We start from the raw sequence: 20,992 nt of genomic DNA, 5'->3' as shown, positions 1-20,992 counted from the left end.
CCGGAGTGGAGAATGATTCAATGTGTTGAAAGTTAGGGCCACCAACTCACACCTGATTGTCATCCAACTGAATTCTTATTGACCTTTTATAATCTTTGGGAATATGGGGGGAAATACCAATATGCTTTTCCCATATGAAGGATTTTAATATTGGGCATTTTTGTTCAGTTCATATAGATTGAAAAATATAAAAGGTTTTGTGGTGTTTGTTTTATCGTGGCCTACTGGTTAGGGCTTCAGGCTTGTAACCGTGTGGTGTCAAATAATAATTAACTGATTCAAACTCAGAAGAATTGTGACAAAACAATAGAATACTGCAGAAGGTGTAGCTTTAATCCAACACAGAGCATAGGTTCATGAAGCCAGCTGCTTCTGACTTTCTGTACATGGTTCTTATACCTTCTCATGTCGTCACTTGTTTGTGTGAACTCAGAATAGAACAGAGCTCCTATGTCCTCCTTACCTCTTTTGGTAATACATATGTGCCTAGGTATTTATTCTATTTCTACAAAGGACCTTTGACCCTGGCTAAACAACTGCTAGGGATGTTCAATCTCTCCTATGCATTCATATCCTGATAGGTAAACGTCTGGCCCCCAAGCTTGTGCATACCTTAGCTATAATTACCCCTGCTCTTTGTTTCACCCTGTGGATTTTAAACATATCCTAATGTACAGAACATCTTTTTAGTACAACTACAGAATATCTTATCAGGAAACTTTACAAAAAGTCACCACAACCGGAGGGTTGCCGGTTCGATCTTCGACCAGTAGGAACGGCTGAAGTGCCCTTAAGCAAGGCACCTAACCCCTCACTGCTCCCCGAGCACTCCTGTAGCAAGGCAGCTTACTGCTCCGGGTTAGTGTGTGCTTCACCTCACTGTTTGTTCACTGTGTGCTCTGTGTATTCACTAATTCACGGATGGGATAAATGCAGAGACCAAGTATTCCAGTATACTTGGCCGAGAAACCTGATTTACATTTACATTTTCTTATCCACAATCTTACAATCTTAAAACGAATGTGTGGAAAATAACACAACTTGTGTTGTTTCTAACACATTTGTTTTGTTATACTGTGTGTACACTCATAACAAATGTGTTGAAAATAACACAACTTGTGTTGTTTTTTAACACATCTCTATGTCCAGATAGGGACAACACAGTTTGTGTTGTTTCTAACACATTCGTTTTAAGAATAGGATTATTTCCATCACTTCAATTATAATCTGACCACATTTTAGACCATGTGTAAATATTCAGAAGTGTCTAATTCACCTCTGTACTGTATGTGTGAGTGTGCTACTGCCAACAAGCTAAACAATACCATTCACACAACCTGAAAACCCCTGCATAACATTCCTGAAAAATCCGCAGATCTTAGGGCATTTGAGAACTTCACAGAAAATCAGCCGATGATCGTCCCGGATGCCGACACAGGCCAGAGGAGCGTAAAGGGCAGGCAGGCGAGAAGGAGACAGCGGCACTGCAGAGAGCGAAATTAATTTAGGATCTGCAAGAATAAAGAGGGCTCTGGAGAGATGACTCCCAGCTTTGATGCCATTGTGTACGGCATCTGCGCTGGCTATAAATAGGCCGGGTGTTTTCTTTTTTTCCACATGGGGCAGGCATTTGTGCTGGCGCTGCATCACCTCGGGGCAACAGCGGTCCACACAGGGATAACGAGGGGGTGAGATAACGAGGCGCATGGGTGGTGGTGTGGGGGGGGGGGTAATGAGGGGACACCAATTACAGCTCACTGTGCCTGAGAGGGACACAGGTTGCACAGGCTCACAAGAGAGGATAAGAGGGTAAAAGAAGGATGAAGGAGGAAGAGAGGGAGAGACAGAGAGCAGAATGGAGACAGCAAGTGAGATGCCACACCTCAGGAAAACGTTAGTTTATGTTTTCTTCAATATGGCATGACTGTTTTGCTGTTCTCACCATTTAGGAAGAAGGCCATGATAGATTGGAAGAGCAACATAAAGAAAGAGGCAAAGAGCAGAGGAGTCGATAAACAGGGTAGTTGAAACTGAAGCATGTTCAAGGTGTTCCTAGGTTTCTTGTTTGGGGCGTAACATCATTTAAACCAATGAGAATGATGTCATTCCCTTTAACGGCACAAAGCATGACATTAAAGAATGCATCGGTATTTTGACAGTCAACGGCGCATTTGAAGGAGTCTGCTTGCAAGACCATATGGAACAGTCATTCCACTAAACCATGCTTTAATAAAACCTAGCATAGCCTTTATGCATTTGCACTCGTCTATTATTTGAACTCATTGGCAAAGTGAAACTAACTTCACCATGGTGTCAGTCAACGACAAGGCAGTTATACGCAGTAAGTTACTTTCACTATTGACTGACAATGGGTTACCATCGAAAACATAGGCTGTAAAAAGCAACACTTACCCTAATATTTTTTGAATGACTGAATAAAACAACGTTTATCCTGCAGAGGAGTTGCTTATATCTCGTGATAGTGCGTCTTCAGCTGTGCTCTCACCTAATCACTTTTAACCGTCATTACCAATTTGCAAATGCATTGTGAGATGTATTTCGTAATATCTTTATTCTAATTATGTTTCCCATTGTGGCCTAATCGTGTAATTTCTAATGTTTTGCATGGATGTGCGCTGGTGCGCGTTCATGGAGGATAGAAGGATGGTGCGTTGTGCACCCGGCAAAATGACTGTTGACAATGCACTCTTAAAATAACATATAAACAACTCTCCTGACCAGGTTTCTCTTGGTCAGTGGCATAATGCGTTTTAGGTGGTGTACAATAGCGATTTTTAGACAATGCGCTAGGCCACTCCTTTGGTTGTTAATTACCACACACCTCGGCGCATTGTTTAAAAAATAGACGTGCAAAATAAGAAAATAAACTTTGCGCCACACAATGGAAAACGAGTTTTACGCCATGCGCCAGGGTGCAAAATAGGGGCCTAGAACAAAGAGCTGTAAAACATGCCACATGGAACTGTACACTATATCACAACTTTGAACAAATTATACAACCCTAAATCAGAAAAGTTGGGACATTGTGTAAAATACAAATAAAAACAGAATGTGATAATATACAAGTCTCGTAAACCCATATTAAGCAGCAAAAAGGACATAGACAACATATTAAATGTTGAAAATTAGAATTTGGACTATTTCATGGAAAATATATGTTCATTTTAAATTTGATGCCAGCAACATGTTTCAAAAAAAGTTGGGACAGGGAATGTTTACCACTGTGCTGCTTCACCTTTTCATTTAACAAAATTCTGTAAATGTTTAGGAACTATGGAAACCAGTTGGTATTTTTTTTATTATATTACTGTGTATGTATATGTCCTGTAGATTATGAACTCCCCAAATAGCCTACTTCACAATTTCATGTTAAGAAGCATTCAAATTACATTGTTTCATCATTTGTGCACACAGGTTTACACAGAGTGAATACAGAATACCCCTACATTTTTACTTCTAAGAGACCCTGCCTCTCTGGGATGCTCTTTTTCATACCTGTGTTGCCAGAAACCTAATTGGTTATTAAACATTCCTCCTTTTGTTTTCTTTATCAGCTATCTGTGGAAGCTGTTGAGGGTGATTTGGCGCAGGGGTCAAGTGGCAGGCCAATGGAGATGTGCAGAGGGTGTGTGGATCCCGAAGGAAGAGGACTCAAAGGACATCAGTCAGTTTAGGACGATCTCGTTGCTAAGCATCGAAGGCAAGATTTTCTTCAGCGTCTTGTCACGACGACTAAGTGAGTTCCTTCTGAAGAACAGTTATATTGACACCTCTATTCAGAACGGATCGGGCACATCAGACTGGCATCGACTTGAGAAGGGCATAATAACAGGCTGCACAATCTCAGTCATCCTGTTCGCACTCGCCATGAACATGATCGTCAAGTCAGCAGAGTTGGAGTGCAGGGGACCCCTGACAAAATCTGGAGTACGCCAGCCCCTATAAGAGCGTTCATGGATGACCTGACTGTCACCACCACATCTGTCCCGGGCTGCAGATGGATTCTGCGAGGGCTAGAGAATCTCATCACATGGGCAAGGATGAGCTTTAAGCCAGCAAAATCAAGATCTCTGGTGCTCAAGAAGGGAAAGGTGACAGACAGGTACCGCTTCTCTCTGGCTGGAGCCACCATCCCATCCATTACCGAACAGCCAGTCAAGAGTCTTGGAAAGTTCTTTGATTGCAGCCTCAAAGACTCGTCATCCATCCAGAGAACCAGCAAGGAGCTTGAGGGCTGGTTGAGATGCGTCAACAGATCTGGCTTGCCAGGGAGATTCAAGGCCTGGATTTACTAGCATTCCATCCTGCCCCGCATCCTGTGGCCTCTGCTAGTATACGCAGTACCCATTACAACTGTAGAGGCCATGGAGAGAAAGATAAGCAGCCACTTGCGAAGATGGCTTGGCCTACCCCAAAGTCTGAGCAGTGCTGCCCTGTACGGCAGTAGCAACACCTTGAAGCTTCCATTCAGTGAACTCACTGAAGAGTTCATGGTGACTAGAACTCGAGAAGCCCTGCAGTACAGGGAATCCAGGGATGAAAAGGTGGCATCGGCTGGCATCCAGGTGCGAACAGGCCGGAAATGGAGGGCAGTCGGGGCTCTGGAAGTGGCAGAGTCGCGACTGAGGCAGAAGGTACTGGTGGGGTCCATAGCCTCAGGACGCGCAGGTATTGGCTATTTCCCATCAACCAGGGTGGACAAGGCCCAGGGAAAACAGCGGCAACATCTCATCCAGCAGGAAGTGCGGGCAGGCGTGGAGGAAGAACGAGCCAGCAGGATGGTGGGTATGGGACAACAGGGAGCTTGGACTAAATGGGAGAATGTTCTGCAACGGAAGATCACCTGGTCCAACATCTGGAGAGCAGACTCCTTTAACATCAGGTTCCTAGTCCAAGCTGTTTATGATGTCCTGCCCAGTCCATCCAACCTCCATGTCTGGGGCAAAGCAGAGACACCATCCTGCCTCCAGTGTCCAGGAAGGGGATCCCTGGAACACCTCCTCAGTAGCTGCCCTAAAGCCCTTGGAGAGGGGCGCTACCGCTGGCGCCACGACCAGGTGCTGAAGGCAGTTGCTGAGAGTATAGCCAAGGCCATTACTACCACCAAGAACTACAGCAAGCCTCAGTCAATCAGATTCCACAGAACTGGAGAGAAGCCCACTATCCAAGCGAGGGCCAGGTCAGGTCTCCTCACTACCGCCACAGACTGGCAGCTAGAAGTGGACCTGGGCAAACAGCTGAAGATCCCAGCAAGAATAACAACAACATTGGCTCCGACCAGATATGATCATTGTTTCTGATTCCACCAAACAATTGATCATTCTGGAACTGACAGTGCCCTGGGAAGAACGCATGGAGGAGGCTAATGAGCGGAAGCGTGCCAAGTACCAGGAGCTGGTGGAGGAGTGTAGGAGCCAAGGCTGGAGGACTTACTGTGAAACCCTGGAGGTGGGATGCCGAGGATTTGCAGGGCGGTCCCTCTGCAAAGTCCTCACCATGCTGGGCCTCACCGGTGAGGCAAAGAGGAAGGCCATCAGATCTGCAACTGAAGCCGCAGAAAGAGCCACAAGATGGCTTTGGATCAAGAGGGCTGATCCGTGGAAGAATGCTGCTGGGACACAGGCCGGAGTCTGATCAACTCTGGTCGGGTCGCCTGGGCGAGGGTGTCTGATGTTGAAAGACCCGAAAAACCCAGTGACCCCAGGTTACATCACTGATGATGTGTCCCAGCGCATCAGCAAGATGTATCTTTCAACTATCATTAAACAACTTTTCCAGCATTTTGTTATGTCCCAACTTTTTTTGAAACATGTTGCTGGTATCAAATTCAAAATTAACATATATTTTCCATTAAATGGTCAAATTTGTCATTTTCAACATTTGATATGTTGTCTGTGTCCTTTTTGCAACTAAATATGAGTTTAAGAGATTTGCAGATTATTACATTCTGGTTTTATTTGCATTTTACACAACGACCCGACTTTTTCTGATTTGGGGTTGTACTATTTTGTCCCTTTATGCCACTCTCCTTAACAATACAGTGCCAGCAGACAGCACACTGTATATTTTAAACAATCTAATTTGCTACACTGCTAGCTACCCTGCAAGCTTGTTGATGGTAAAGTATTAAATATATATTTCATGATAAAGGTGCTCTGTTTGGCTTTCATGAATAAGGTGCTTTCTGATGCTTGATTTTATTCCTTTAGCATTTTTAGGTTGAAGAAATATATTGCTATTAAATAGCTTATTGAGGTTTTTTTCTATTCCTATTACAAACATTAGGCTACTATCATAGATCCCATCCCATAGTGCAAATAATAATAATGCAAAGGACACATAACAGAAAAATTTAAATATTGATAATTATTGGTTGGAATGGTTAAATGGTTTATTATGTGAAAATCTGTTTTCTCATATAAATGTTCAGGACCAAAAGGAAGGCTTACTTCAACCTGATGGTTTTGTGTAACCTCATGTAGGCTATCAGATTTCCCCCTTGAGTGAGCAGCTGCTTTATTGCTCGTCTTATTGTAAATCTCTTCTCTCACCACACACACACCCTGAGGAGAGCACACAGGCCTTGTTCAAGACATGTTGGTTAGGGCGGCTGGACTTATGGGCTGGCCCTGCTCTGTTTGTTTGGATTACAGATGGTCCAGATTGAAGCGGTCCATTCGGCTATGGTGTCGGAGATGAGGTGGAGTTATTTATGCTTATGTGTGACAGCTATTTGCCAAACGGGAGCCAGGGACAGAACCGTAAAGCATGCTGGTCAGATGCAAGGCCCCTCTGAGGAATGCACATAAACAGAGCTCTGCTTTATGCACATACACCCACACACACACACACACACACACACTTTATGAGTAAATAGACGCACACAGATAAGCATAGTCCCTATACACTCATCTTGTTTCATTTTGACAAGCACAACCTGTTATATTTTTTGTACACAAATACACACACACACACACACACGCGCAAGCACACATGCACACACACCACACACACATGCATTCACAAAGAAAGGTAAAGGGCCACTCACAAATACACACACACACACATACACACACACACACACACACACACATGCATTCATAAAGAAAGGTAAAGGGACACTCACAAATAGGCACACACACACACACACACATCAAACAGACATACTTACGAAACATTGAGGACACATTCACAAATCACTGACAAGCACTTTGGCCTCGGACATGGCAGCGATCCATTGTGCCAGAGGTGCTGTGGATGTGCAGGACGTGAACACACTGCACACACAGCTAGTGGGTGCATGTCGATACTTCACCAGCATGTAGAGCTGAGTGTGATAACAACATTCTGATGCTGAGTTATAAAACCAACCATGGCCTTTGCCATGCCCTTTTGGCCAGGCTGCTCAGAGCGACAGAATAGTCCTGAACAGTGGAAAGAGAAAGAGAGAGAGAGAGAGAGACTTACCCTATTATTCTTAACAAAAGTTTTAAAAACACTGATTTATTCAATGCTAATAAAGCAACTTTGAATTTGAGGCAGACAGATAGACAGACAGATAGATAGACAGAAGATAGATTGATAGATATTGTAGTCTGTAAACTTTGGGTGGGTGTGTGTGTGAGAGAGAGAGAGAGAGAGAGAGAGAGAGAGAGAGAGAGCAACAAAATCCTCCATCCACAGGGTTCAGATGGAGCCCACGCCCGAATACCACATCCGATTCCAGTACAGATGGCTGGGCAGGAGATGGGTTACATTGACATTTAGCGCAGTCACGTGGCACTGACACAGTAGAGGGCTCCACATGCTGCCACACTCATGCCGACCCTCGTCTCCAGAGTACAAAACTCGAGAGATACTCACAACGAGAACATAGACACACAAAAACGGCACACACACACATGCACACACACAGACAGACATACATCTCTCTCTATCTATACCTGTTCGTGTCCAACTCTTTTCTTCAGAGGGCCTGCACACCCTCACAGGTTATTTGTGAGGCCAACAAACAAACCCTTTTTCAGGGCAACAACATCAACATGCTGAGTGTTTTTATGGACAATGTCACCAAAGCTGTAAGCTCTCTCTGCCGATTCACCACCTATGGGAGTAGCACGACACACATTTGCACGCACCCTTCCCAAAGACATGGAGCACCACTTAAAGGTGCTCTAAGCGATGTCATGCGTTTTTTAGGCTAAAACATTTTTTGTCACTTACAGCAAACATCACCTCACCATCTAGTTAGCTGTCTGTGTCCTGAATCACTGTAAAAAAAAACGCAATCTCTGTGGACAACCCAGGCTCCAAATACCACACAAAACAACTTGGGCAAACCTTTTCCATAAAAACATAACAAACTGTTCCAGCAAATCACCGGTGAGATGCACATTTAGGAGAGTTTAAATTGCACGGGGAAATAGCAAGCTAGCTTTCTGTTTTGTTTGAACGTCAACAGAAGTGACGTTACCCAGCATTGCTTAGAGCTTTTTTAATGGCACATTTTACTCGCATCTTCTCAACAAACCTCGTTTCACCTTCCTACGTCACTGAACAACCAGCACAACACTGTGCTGCTCTGTGAGTGAGAGATTGAGGCATCCACAGGAGACTTCGCAGAAAAAGGCTCCCTTTTTTCTAGGGTTATAGAAATACATGGAAAGTTACTGCAAAGTACAAGAAAATCCACTCACTGAGAACAACAGTTACACTGGTGCGGTCTGTTTCACACCTGGATTAAGACACAGTGGCATTTTTCTGTCTGCCATTTTCTCTCATCCTTCCTCAGTACTCATTCACTCACCAAATAGGAAAGGTCATGATTTTCATTGCCGGTTATCTGTCTGAAAACTGTTTTATCAGTCATGAATGTGTTGCATTAAATCATGAATATTGTATTCTATGTATGTACTGCCCTCTAGAGGTTGTACACTGTCATGTTTTCTACGCCCATGTTTCTAGGTTACATTTGTTTATAATTCTTATTTGGCCCATGTGTAGTGAATAGAGATGCACCGATATGGAATTTTAGGGCCGATAACGATAACCGATATTTATTGGTTTGTTGTGGCCGATACCGATATGATAACCGATAATATTACTCTTGAAAAAAAATTGTGAAAAGTGATTTGGGGAAAGCATTTAATAAGCATAATTTTATTGCAGTAATTTTACCTACCACCAAATGATGGACAGAACTGCTGTACTATTGATGGACAGAATAGTCCTCAATAGTACAGCAGTCAACATAACAGTAGCCTAGCCCTACAGTATGTGTGGCTCCTTTAAGTGAACCTGACGTCAGTGAATTGCGAGTGAGTGGCTAGAGAGTATGAATCGTTTTCATTTAGGACTAAACACTCATAAATGGCTCAGCTGGGAATAAGCTACAGTATAGCGACCAAATCAGAGTTTGTGAGGGAAACTTAGGTTGCGGGTAACTGAATAAAGCTGCAACTCCTCAGACTGTATCTTATGTCCAGGGGCGTCATGCAAGGCAATGAGGGGGCAAATTCAGAGGGGGCACAATCAGGCTTTTTTTTTTTCGGGGGGTTCCTGTTAGAGGGGGGTCGGTGATTTCTCCCCCAGGAGATTTTGAAATTCTGGCTGCTAAACATACCATTTCAATGCAGTTTGGGAGGGACAGAAATACCTTAACAGAGCAGCAACCATCCTCTATCTGAGGACTAAGCTAAAGTATCTACATGTATTTTGTAAGTTAATGTAAAACACATAGGTTGGTGAAAGAACTATAAGCTCAAATTCAGCTCATTAAAGCATGTTTAGACACACACATTTACACTTAGGCCTACTACACATGATTTTAAAAACAGTATCATTGCAGTTGTTATGATTTGATCGATATGTGACCTAAGAACAATCTTACATTAAAAAAGTTGCTGAGGTCTGACTTTGTGGTGCTCAGAAATTAAATTATTTTAATCTTAATTCATGTGATGAAGGACTTTGAAAGAAGTTTGACAGGTTTCAGTGCTGAGTAAGGTTAACCCTAAATATTTGAATATTTTATAGGCCTAATATATTTTTCATGACCATTATGGCAAGCAATAGGCTACCTCATTTGTAAGTTGCTATCTGCAAATCATGAGGAAGTGACCTGATAATAACCTAAGTTATGAGCACGAGAGAGACTATTATACTTTCTTGCCCTCTACATCAGTGTTTCTCAAAGTGTGGTCCGCGGACCACTGGTGGTCCGCAAGCTAGCCCAAGTGGTCCGTGAGCAGACGTGGTAAAATATAATATAGATGAGTTGTTTGCAATATTGAACCAAGTTGTATGTAAATCCAAACATTTCTGCAACACTGCCTATGTAAGGCATGCCAGTTTAAATCATATAAATTCTCTGACACAATAAGCAAGGTGCAAAGACAATCAGTGAGTAGGCCTATTGTGTAATTTACTGTTATAAAAAAAAACTTTTTTTTTTTAGATAGGTGGTCCGTGAGGCTATTTTTATTGATTAAGTGGTCCTTGGTCTGAAAAAGTTTGAGAAACACTGCTCTACATCACGGTCATAGCGATCCTATATAAAACAACTTTAAGCCTCCTTTTGAACGGGTAGGCTATCCCTTTTCATTACATGGATTAGCAGCCAGATACGTGAAGAGAACAAGTGGAGAAACATCCAACGCAATACCTTGGTCACTGGAAATCTAACACCCTCGTTTATGAAACTGGAAACAATTGAACCAGGAGACTTTGCCAAATATTTGTAATATTTGTAAGAGTAGCCTAGGCTACGTTATACTGACACCATGTGGGCTAACGTTAACGTAATGCTCTGAATTCGCGGCCAACATCAAACCCATAGTTCTAACTATTTGATCATCAAGTCAAAAATTCCTGGTCAACTACAAATAATTCCATTACTTTTTATTGCTTAGCTAGACTACTTACCACTTCAACACCATTGACTGTATCTGTTTAAACTGTAACAGTTCAACTGTTTAAACTGTAGCCTAAAGTTAACTGTAACAGTTCAACACAAGCAAAACATTGCGAGCTCAATGCACGTGTGAGTTGTTGCGGGAACATACACAGACACCAATTTTAGGAAAAGGGCTGTTGACTGGTCATCAGCTATTTTGCTACGGTTTATTACACATCTAAGAATACATTTGAGATAGGCTCTGGCTTATTATGGAGCATAATAGGAACAAAGTTATGATCCAAAAAATTATCAGGGACGAAAAATCCGAGGGGGCACGTGCCCCCTTAACTTCAATGGGCATGATGCCACTGCTTATGTCCGTCTACTCCAGGGGTTCCCAAACTTTTCAACCCGCGACCGCCAAAATAACCGTGCTAGAGACTGGTGACCCCCACTATCCCTGGATGTGACTCAAAAAATAAAATAAAATGTGCGCATCGGCCATACGCACTAGGCTTATCCAAAGACGGGCTTAACACAAAAGAACAGAGCAGCCTGTTATGATTTTACATATAGAAATGTACTATATGATAAAAGCAGAATACCTTAGTCAAAAAATAATATCCATGTAACATGAGTGTACATTATTGCTGTCGTGCAAACTTAACTTTGAAACATTACTTTAATTTCCATTTTAACAGAAGAATATCTCAGTCAGGGTAATATCCACAATGTTGTAAACATATGTATGTTGCTGCGCAAATTTACATTTTGGCAACTATGTTTCAGCGTTAATCTCATCTAATGCGCGGAACACAGCAAGTCCATTCTTGGTTTAATTGTGGAGACGGCCACAGATCATCCTTCACATTTAAACGCGATCTGTATTTGTTTTTAAAATATATGTTAGTGCAGAGAAAGTCTTTTCGCACAGGTATGTGGAGCCAAACGGCGTCAGTACGTCCATCGCTCCTTGAATAGCTGTGGATATTCCCTCTCGACTGAAATCCAGAACTCAGCAAGCGTCTTGGAATTAAAATCTGTCTTTAAAGTGTGGTCAAGTGACGGCTCTTTTATTTTTCCCAAATTTATTTGATTTATGGAAATCATTTTGCGACCCCCCGGGGGGTCCCGACCCCCACTTTGGGAACCCATGGTCTACTCTGTTGCGCACAACCTGCTGCAGCAGAAATGAAAGGGGTTAGCCCCGAAGGTTTGAATAACTTATTATGATGACCTGTCTGCAACTGAAGCAGGAATGGTTAGCATTTCTAGGTAATAATACAAAACCCAAGCTAAAGTAATGCAAATATAATACTAAAACACAACTTAGAACTAGGCCTAACTTATGTACTAGTCCCACTAACGAGTTTGTTTATTTGTTTCCCCGACCAGCGTGGTAAAGTGCAAACACATCAGCACAAGACGACTCTAGATAGGGCTGAGCTCCGCTCTGGTAAGGTTAAATGGCGGATCATTCACGAGAGGATTTTGAGATGCACAGATTCCCAAATGAACGCATATCCACAGATTTTGTTAGAGTGGTGAAATACATTCACACCGCTGACATTAGGCCTATATTGAGGAAAAAGTATAGCCAACCAAGCTCAAGTAGCTCAGTGTAGCCAGACGGACCTTACATAGGCCTAAATTAGGACTTTAAAAAATATCGGCGCCAATTATCGGCCAGAATTCTGTTATCAGACCGATAATAATGTTTTCATTTTTTCACTTATCGGCCAATAATATATCGGCCGCCGATATATCGTGCATCCCTAGTAGTGAAGTGAAATGAACAAACAGCTGTGACCACTCTATAGCAGGGCCGTAGTCACCAAATTCAAATATGACCAACATGCCCCCATGCAGGCAAAACGTGATCAAATGTGGCGACGTTTACAATACGTGATAGCCCACAGTTAATGTGAATCGTGGACAATAACCAAAGAAAGGAATTTGCACCTCCATTCACCAATTAAAGGCTGTAGTAGGCCTAGTGTTTCTACATGTTGGCACAAAACGTAATTTCTGTCAGAAGGCAGTCTTTAATGCATACAGGGGTAACATGAGGTGAGTCAGACAGAAGAGGGGCCTGTCTTAGTAGCCTATTCCTGAATCCTGTCCCTTTCAAAATACGTTAAACTTGTGTGATTAGCCGCCAGCATAATAAAATCTAAATTAAAAGACAAAATCTTATTAGGCTCCAAACCTATGAGTCTAAGCCTTAGTTTAAAAAAATCTTCAGGTGTAAGTAATAAGTTAAAGAACCACATTCTGTGTAACATAGAGGTTATCATAAGATACTCTAGTTTGTAATTTCTTTTAAAGTATACATTTTGAACACAAATGGAGTCACGGGTCTAGGGATGGACCAGTGAAGTTGCTTCTTCTCCACCCTTCTCTTTTCACAAAACTCACCTGGGGCATCTGTGTCCAGGGGTTCATAATCCATCCATGCTATGCCTATGTCCGTCAAAAGTTTGGAATAACCTAATTGACTGACCTAACTAACGACTTGTTTGTGATTTTTAACAATAGTTTTGCATGGTAGGAAATGTATTGAAATTCTGTTTGGGGGTCCCTCAGACCCCACCACAGATTTGGTCCCCCCCAATGTTGACATCATGACTACGGCCTTGCTCTATAGAGTAAACATAGGTTATGTTCAGTGTTATAGAGCTATATGTTATATGTTGAATGGATGTTTCCATATACACTACTGGTCAAAAGTTTGGGGTCACTTCGAAATTTCCATTCCACTCCATTATAGACAGAATATCAGCTGAGATCAGTTGTCAGATCTGTTTTTTTTTTTTATCAGGCCAGTAGTTTTCAGATTACATTATGTGCTTACATAATTGCAAAAGGCTTCTTGACTGTTGTAGAAAGAAATGGGTGATCTTTAATGAAATATCTACATTGCCTATTATCAGCAACCATTCATCCAATGTTCCAAAGGCACATTCTGTTTATTAATCTGATATCATTTTAAAATAATAATAATAAAGCTTTATTTGTATAGCACCTTTCATACACAGAATGCAGCTCAAAGTGCTTTACATTTGAAACATGTAACACAATAATAGTCAGTCAGTCATTATCAATCACTTTTCTTTGCTGTTTATGTTATACTCAGCAACATATCAAAAATATAGAAAATGACGCCATAAGACTGGCAGCCTTAACCCTCTTACCCCCACAAGCACGCATATGGCAACTGTGGCAAGGAAAAACTCCCATATTCCAGGAAGAAACCTTGAGCAGAACCTGACTTAATAGGGGAGCCCATCCGCTTCTGGCTGGCTAAGCCCAATAGTAGCAGATGTAGAATAATCTGAAAATGTAGTCTACAGGATAAGATGAGTTAACTAAAAGCTTTCCTGTACAGGTATGTTTTCAGATCTTTTTTAAAATATTTACTGAACTCGCGCCTGCTTGATGTACAGAGGCAGGGTGTTCCATAGTTTGGGGCATAATGGATAAACGCAGCTTCTCCACTTTGTTTGTGGAGCACTTTGGGTAATGCGATTAAAAGATTAGAATTGGATGATCTAAGTTTCCTTTGTGGTTGATAAGATATTAAAAGCTCAGAGATATATGAAGGTGCTATGCCATTCAGAGCTTTGTAAGTAATTAACATAACCTTAAAATCAATTCTATAGGAAATAGGGAGCCAGTGCAGTTCAGCCAACACAGGGGTGATGTGTTCTCTTCTTAGTCTTAGTTAAAAGTCTAGCCGCAGAGTTCTGTATGAGTGCCAATTTCTTTAGATGTTTTTTTGGGAAGACCAGTGAAAAGTGCATTGCAGTAGTCTAACCTGCTAGTGATAAAGGCTGAATTAGCTTTTTCTGCATCTTGTTGAGTTAAAAAGGGCCGCACTTTGGCAATGTTTCTCAAGTGGAAATAGGCTGTCTGAGTAACTTTACTGATATGGGGCTTAAAACTTAACTCTGCATCTAAGATGACACCGAGGCTTGTTACTTTTGGTTTGACCTGGTGTGCCAAGTTCCCCAGATTACTAAGAATAATATCTCGCTTTAGTTTTGGTCCAACCAGAAGTACCTCTGTTTTGTCATCATTTAGTTTCAAAAAGTTTTGCTCATCCACTGATTAATGGAGGTTAGGCATGCAGTGAGGGAGCAAAGGCCATCTGGGTTAGTTGGCTCCACAGAAAGATACAATTGGGTATCATCTGCGTAGCTGTGGAAGTTTACATTATGCTGACTTATGACGTTTCCCAATGGGAGCATATATAGAGAAAATAGCAGGGGACCAAGGCAGCTCCCCTGGGCCACACCCAAAAGGCAAGTCATGTTTTTCAGATACATGATCTCCTAGACTGATATAAAAATCTCTGCCAGTAATGTAGGTTTGAAACCAGTTTAGAGCATTATCAGAGAGACCCACCCACTTTGCAAGGCGGTGAATTAGGATGCTATGATCAATGGTGTCAAATGCGCACTCAAATCCAGAAGAATAAGGATTGAGACTTTGTTTGAGTCGGTAGCTAGTCTGAGATCATTGACTATCTTTACTAGAGCCGTTTCTGTGCTGTGATTTGATCTAAAACCTGATTGGAATTTTTCAAGGATACTGTTTTCGTTGAAGAAGGTATTTAACTGATTGCAAACAACTTTTTCAAGTACTTTGCTCAAAAACGATAGATTTGATATAGGCCTGTAGTTGCTCAGATTGGTATGGTCAAGTTTTGACTTTTTAAGTAAAGGTTTCACAACAGCGGTTTTAAAAGCAGTTGGAAATATACCTGTTTCTAATGAGGTATTTATTACCTTGAGAAAAAAGGGAGCTAAGCCTAACTGAGCTAAAAGGCTAACTGAGAAACATTGGAGAACCCGTTTGCAATTATGTAAGCGCATAATATAATCTTAAAACTGCTGGCCTGATAAAAAAAAATACTGCAATTGATTTCAGCAGGTATTCTGTCTATAATGAAGTGGAATAGTGGTGGTAGTGTAAATGCAGCGAATTGCATGTTAAACATACTTTATCCAGCCAATATGACCGCTAGGGAGCGCTCAAGCAGGACAGAACAGGACAGAGAGTGATACAAGAAAAAAAGAAAAAGAAAGAAAAACGGGAAGGTTGACCTCAGTTCCCTTTCAGCACATGCTTTCTCTGCTTATTCAAACAAATGAACCAATCAGGTGAGTCTTTGAAAGAAAATACCCAACCGCCATACTGTACAGTTTGCTAGCCTGGTGGTGAGTAGGTTAGGGGTGGAATTTATGTGATGATTATACCGCTTTCCTGGACTGGTGACAGAACACATACCAAGGTGCTGGGGCGTTGCCTCGCAGCGGAGGATCTTGAGGGTGATCATAAAAGCAACTCTCATAGCTGTGTGGATGGGTAGGGTGGAAGGGAGGGAGCAGTATTTTTCCTTGTTTAACCACTGATGTCATATCATCATTTCAATGTTTTCAATCACATAGCTTTCACAGAGTTCCAACACAGTGCATAAACAAAGGCGTTGGAACACATACAACACACCCACTTCCCATTGCTTGAAGGCTTTAGTGTGCTTTTAATCACTGGAGCCAATTGTTTGTTGTTCCTACACACTGTTGAAACATGTTCTTCAAAAGGTGTGAAACTCCTACCAGAAGACTATCGTTCACAGCTTAGAATATAGCACACTTATCTGCACAGTCTCAAACTCCATGGTGTCCATGGTGGGTGAGTCTTTGTTTACAACTTAGATGTTGTAAAGAAATAGAAACCTGTCACACCAAACAGTGAAGTGTGTGTGTGTTTATCTGTGTGGGGGTGTGGTATCAACAGACTGTAAAGGGTCACAGCGGTCAAACAGGCAGAAAAACAACTCAGGCAGTTGGAGAACAGCTGTCTCTCTCCCTTTCTGTACAAATGTCCACTTTAGTCTTTTTGATAAATTAGCTTGAATTTTGCTTTGTCCTTGTGGAAAATTGGAAAAATTAGTTGAATCCATGGAGTCTCTGCAATACAGATACAGTGCATATGGAATGTATTCACAGCACTTCACTTTTTCCACATTTCATTATGTTACATCCTTATTCCAAAATGGATTCAATTATTGTGTGGAGAATTTTGAGGGAAAAAAATAATTGAATCCATTTTGGAATAAGTGAAACACTACTTTCGGTATGCAATATGTGTTTGTGTATGTGTGTGCGTGTGTGAGAGAGAGAGAGAGGTGTCGTCTTCTTCGATCACTTCAGTCCTACTTCCAGTTTGAAGAACCTCGAGTACATACCAGTCATAGTGTACATTTCTGCATTCTGAGTGCTGCGTAACATTCTCTGCCTCTGTGTGGACACAGATGCATATGCACAACCCCCCATCCCCTTCTCCTTCATGACTGCTCAGGTTATGAGAGCCTCTCCCTGAAATTAACCCATGTGTCATATGTCTTGGTGTATACCTCTGTTTTATAATATTTTAGTTTACAGGCCCCTCTCCAATAGACCTGGGTCCTAGGATGCAGATGCCTGAAATTATTATTATTATTATTCATGTCACTGTATTATTTTATTGTATTATTTATTATTAACTTCTGCTTTTAATCTTATCTGTTTTACTTAGATTCTTTCTACTTTACACAGTTATGAAGCTTACCAGGCTTACCATTTCACTGCTTGTTGTATACTATTTGATATAACTGTGTACGTGATGAATAAATCTCTCTGAACTCTTGGCTGATGCTTTTACCCAAAGCAACTTATTATGTCAATTATTAAGGGCCAGTCTTCCAAGAGCAACTCAGAGTTCAGTTAAGCTCAAGGGCACAACTTTCTGCCTAATGCATGTTAGCCCAGCTCCTTAACTGCTATAATGCCACACTCATCTAATCTTTTTTTTTTTTTATATATATATATATAAATATATATATATTATATTTTTATTTTTTTTTAAAAATATATATATATATATATATATATATATAAATCTGCTGTTAAGGACAAAGTGTCCTTATTCTTCACAAATTAGGGAGGGCTTAAGTCCAGAGATATGAATCTGTTCATGTTCATACCCAAATGGCACAGTCACAAGTTTCATCTGTACCCCATCTGGTTTTAGGTCTTGAGTTTTTATCCCCCCCAATCTCTGATGGAGAATATCTGATTTGACCTGCAACTGGGCCTTTTGACATTCATGCTACAGCTTACACACAAACCAAGTCATATTTCATCCAAACTTATCCAAATTCACTTCTCAGTATTAACATCTTTGTTCAACATCTTTGCGTGATCAGGCCTCATGATGAGGCCCCAACTTGTCTGTTAAACACATGCTCAACAGGAACAAAGGCTACAGGCACTGACTGAACATTAGGTGTAAAGGAATACACACTAAAAAAACTAAGTTGTCTTGTGTCCATAGTCAAAACCTCAACTATATGCTGAAATATTTACCTTATATGGACACCCCTTCATAATGTACTGGGACTATTTTACTTGACTTCAAAGAAGGACATGCAATCCGTCTGATTATGTAGTCTACAATCTGTGCAAAAGGTATCCTAAACATAACCACAAACACAAAAATAGCAGTACACAGAAGCCGTTAATGTATTTATTGTCAGAGCAATGATTGACAAAGCCTCTGTTTGCCAGACCCTGTTCCTCTCTTCCACTCACAAGCAGACATATCCAAGATACACACACAACCACACACACACTCAGAGCAGCTGTTTACCCATCCTATTATTAGTGAAAAATAGACAGCACCAAAAATAGCTGGTGAGGTAGCCCATTTCAAAACAAGTCTGCTCAAACATTGATTGAATTACAGGCCAATGCCATTTCAACCTTTCACATCAGGCCTAAGTCTGGCAAGCTTGGGTCACACCAGGTGTGTGTATATACATGTGAGACTGAGTGTGTTACTTTGACAGAGCAGGACATAAACATCAGCAGAAGCCTGCTGACTGCTGTATTTCTAACAGGAGTTGTACCCAACCTCTGGTCTTTAGACTCGAGGCTGGCCAGGGATTGGCCTAGACTTGAAGGTGACACAGGAGAGGGAGGAGTGTGTGTGTGTGTGTGTGTGTGAGAGAGAGTAGGATCTAACGTAAACAGCGCCACTTGAAGCATGAGTTGGCACAGACAGGGGGGCAGCAAGTTCAGCGCTGGAACACATGCTACTGCTGGCCACAACACAAACCTGGCCTGTACTCAAGTGGAGGAGGGGGGATAGAGAGAGAGTGTGTGTGAGAGAGACAGTGAGGGAGGGACAGCCGGCAAGAAAAAGCCCTGGCTTCTGAGAAATGGTAGCAGCCTGTAAGGAATATGGCCTGGCCCAAAACATGTTCGCCTAACCTTTAATAATATGTCCGTGAACGCGTGTGCACATGTGCAGAAGTATTTCTGTGTGTATATGTTCTGATAAGTGGTTTATCACCAAACTTATTTCCATTTTCTTTAAGAGTAATGGTTAAATGCTTTCTTATAGGCTAGGTCTCGGATGTAAAAACTTGTATTGCATGCCACAATTCAATATAATCTATCACTGTTCTTTTAGTTTAACACATCAGATGACATTACTGCAGAAGTACTAATATCTTGTTCTTTTTAATACCTTTTCAATACCTTTTTCCACTTTTTATGTGTTAGATAACATAACATTCATCATCTAATCAGAGGGTTCTTTTAAAAAAAGGCTAACTGAGAAACACTGTTGTAGAAAAATGTAATCTGAAATGGCCATGATCTTTAATGCAATTCTCTGTTTTGATTTACGCCCCATTATCATTCTATAGACAATCATTCATCGAATGTTCCAAAAGCACATTCTGTTTACTAATCTGATATCATTTTTTAAAAGGCTAACTTGAGAAATCATTGGAGAATCCTTGTTTGTTTTGTTTGTTTGTTTGTATTATTACATTTTTTCTCTATTATGGGCAGTGGTAGTGTAGTGGTTAAGGAGCTGGGCTAGCGTAGCCTGACGAGCCAGACCCACATTTAAATGTAGGGTCTGGGCACTCGCCGTTCGCAGTGCTCAGTCCGAGGGGCGGGATAATCAGTTGTCTTTCAAATTCCCTCTGCACGCCAATAGGACAGCGGCAGCTTATGAGTCCCATCGTTTCCCACCAGCGGAGCTAGTTGGCTAGTTCAAACGTTTGCCAACTTAATAAAAGCTTAACTCGTGTCACACTGTTCGCCAACAGCAACATCCATCTTATTTGTTTTCAAGTAGCAGGGAATTCAAGCCAACGTTACAACGTTAAGCCCACCTAACGACTCTATACACGATTTCATTGGCCTGATTGAGTTTCGATTTCTGGAGCTCACAAGCCAACGGAGAGTTGCTAGACTAGCCCTGGCAGCAAATATAATTTGCTGCCGCTAGGGGCGCGTCTAGATTTCTAGGCTAGGGCTAGCGTGCAGTAGCCTGAAAGTTGTCGGTTCAATTCCCAGCTTCCACCGTTGTGCCCTTGAGCAAGGCACTTAACCCCAAGTTGCTCCGGGGACAATGTGACCCCTTGTAATATAGCTGACATATGTATATCACTTTGGTCAAGAAGTGTCTGCTAAATGTAATGTAATGTAATTGTGTTAAATGCTCCAAATGTAAAGCACTTTGAGCTGCATTCTGTGTATGAAAGGTGATATACAAATAAAGTGTATTATTATTATTATTATAATTACCATCCACCCATACATAAGTTACCCTTTATTAATCCTTTCTTAAGGTTACTCACCCTACGTATTATCTCTTTGTTGCTGATAACTGATAAAATAAATGATCTAAGAGTATCATGTGTAACCTGCGCGAATTAGCCCTGCACACGCCCGGACTCGAACCCGCGAACAGCAGCACCTCGGATCGGGAGGCGAGTGTGCTAACAATTGAGCCAGTAGCCCAGGCTACTGGCTCGCTTGCCAGCAGCACTCTTGAGGCGTCGGGGAGTGAGGTTTACCAACGTTCCACAAGCACAGCTAAGCTAGCTGGCATCCGTTACACATGCGCTGGGTTAAACATGCAGTCCTCTTGTGGCCGTCCCCCTTCATGGTCCAAACAGCTGTGTCTGTGTGCCACTCAACTCCGCTTCCAACATCTGTCAGGGTGCAA

The 20,992-nt window shown here is 41.7% G+C and overlaps 1 pseudogene; it reads left to right on the top strand.

The window, feature by feature from the left end:
* The window catches only part of LOC125305790, a 35,062-nt pseudogene extending 29,407 nt beyond the window's left edge, over positions 1–5,655 (top strand).
* Positions 5,656–20,992: the final 15,337 nt, after the last annotated feature.

The sequence above is a fragment of the Alosa alosa genome, chromosome 13 (genome assembly GCF_017589495.1).
Source record: "Alosa alosa isolate M-15738 ecotype Scorff River chromosome 13, AALO_Geno_1.1, whole genome shotgun sequence".
NCBI classification, from domain to species: domain Eukaryota; kingdom Metazoa; phylum Chordata; class Actinopteri; order Clupeiformes; family Clupeidae; genus Alosa; species Alosa alosa.
This window is presented reverse-complemented; position numbering and strand designations above follow the sequence as displayed.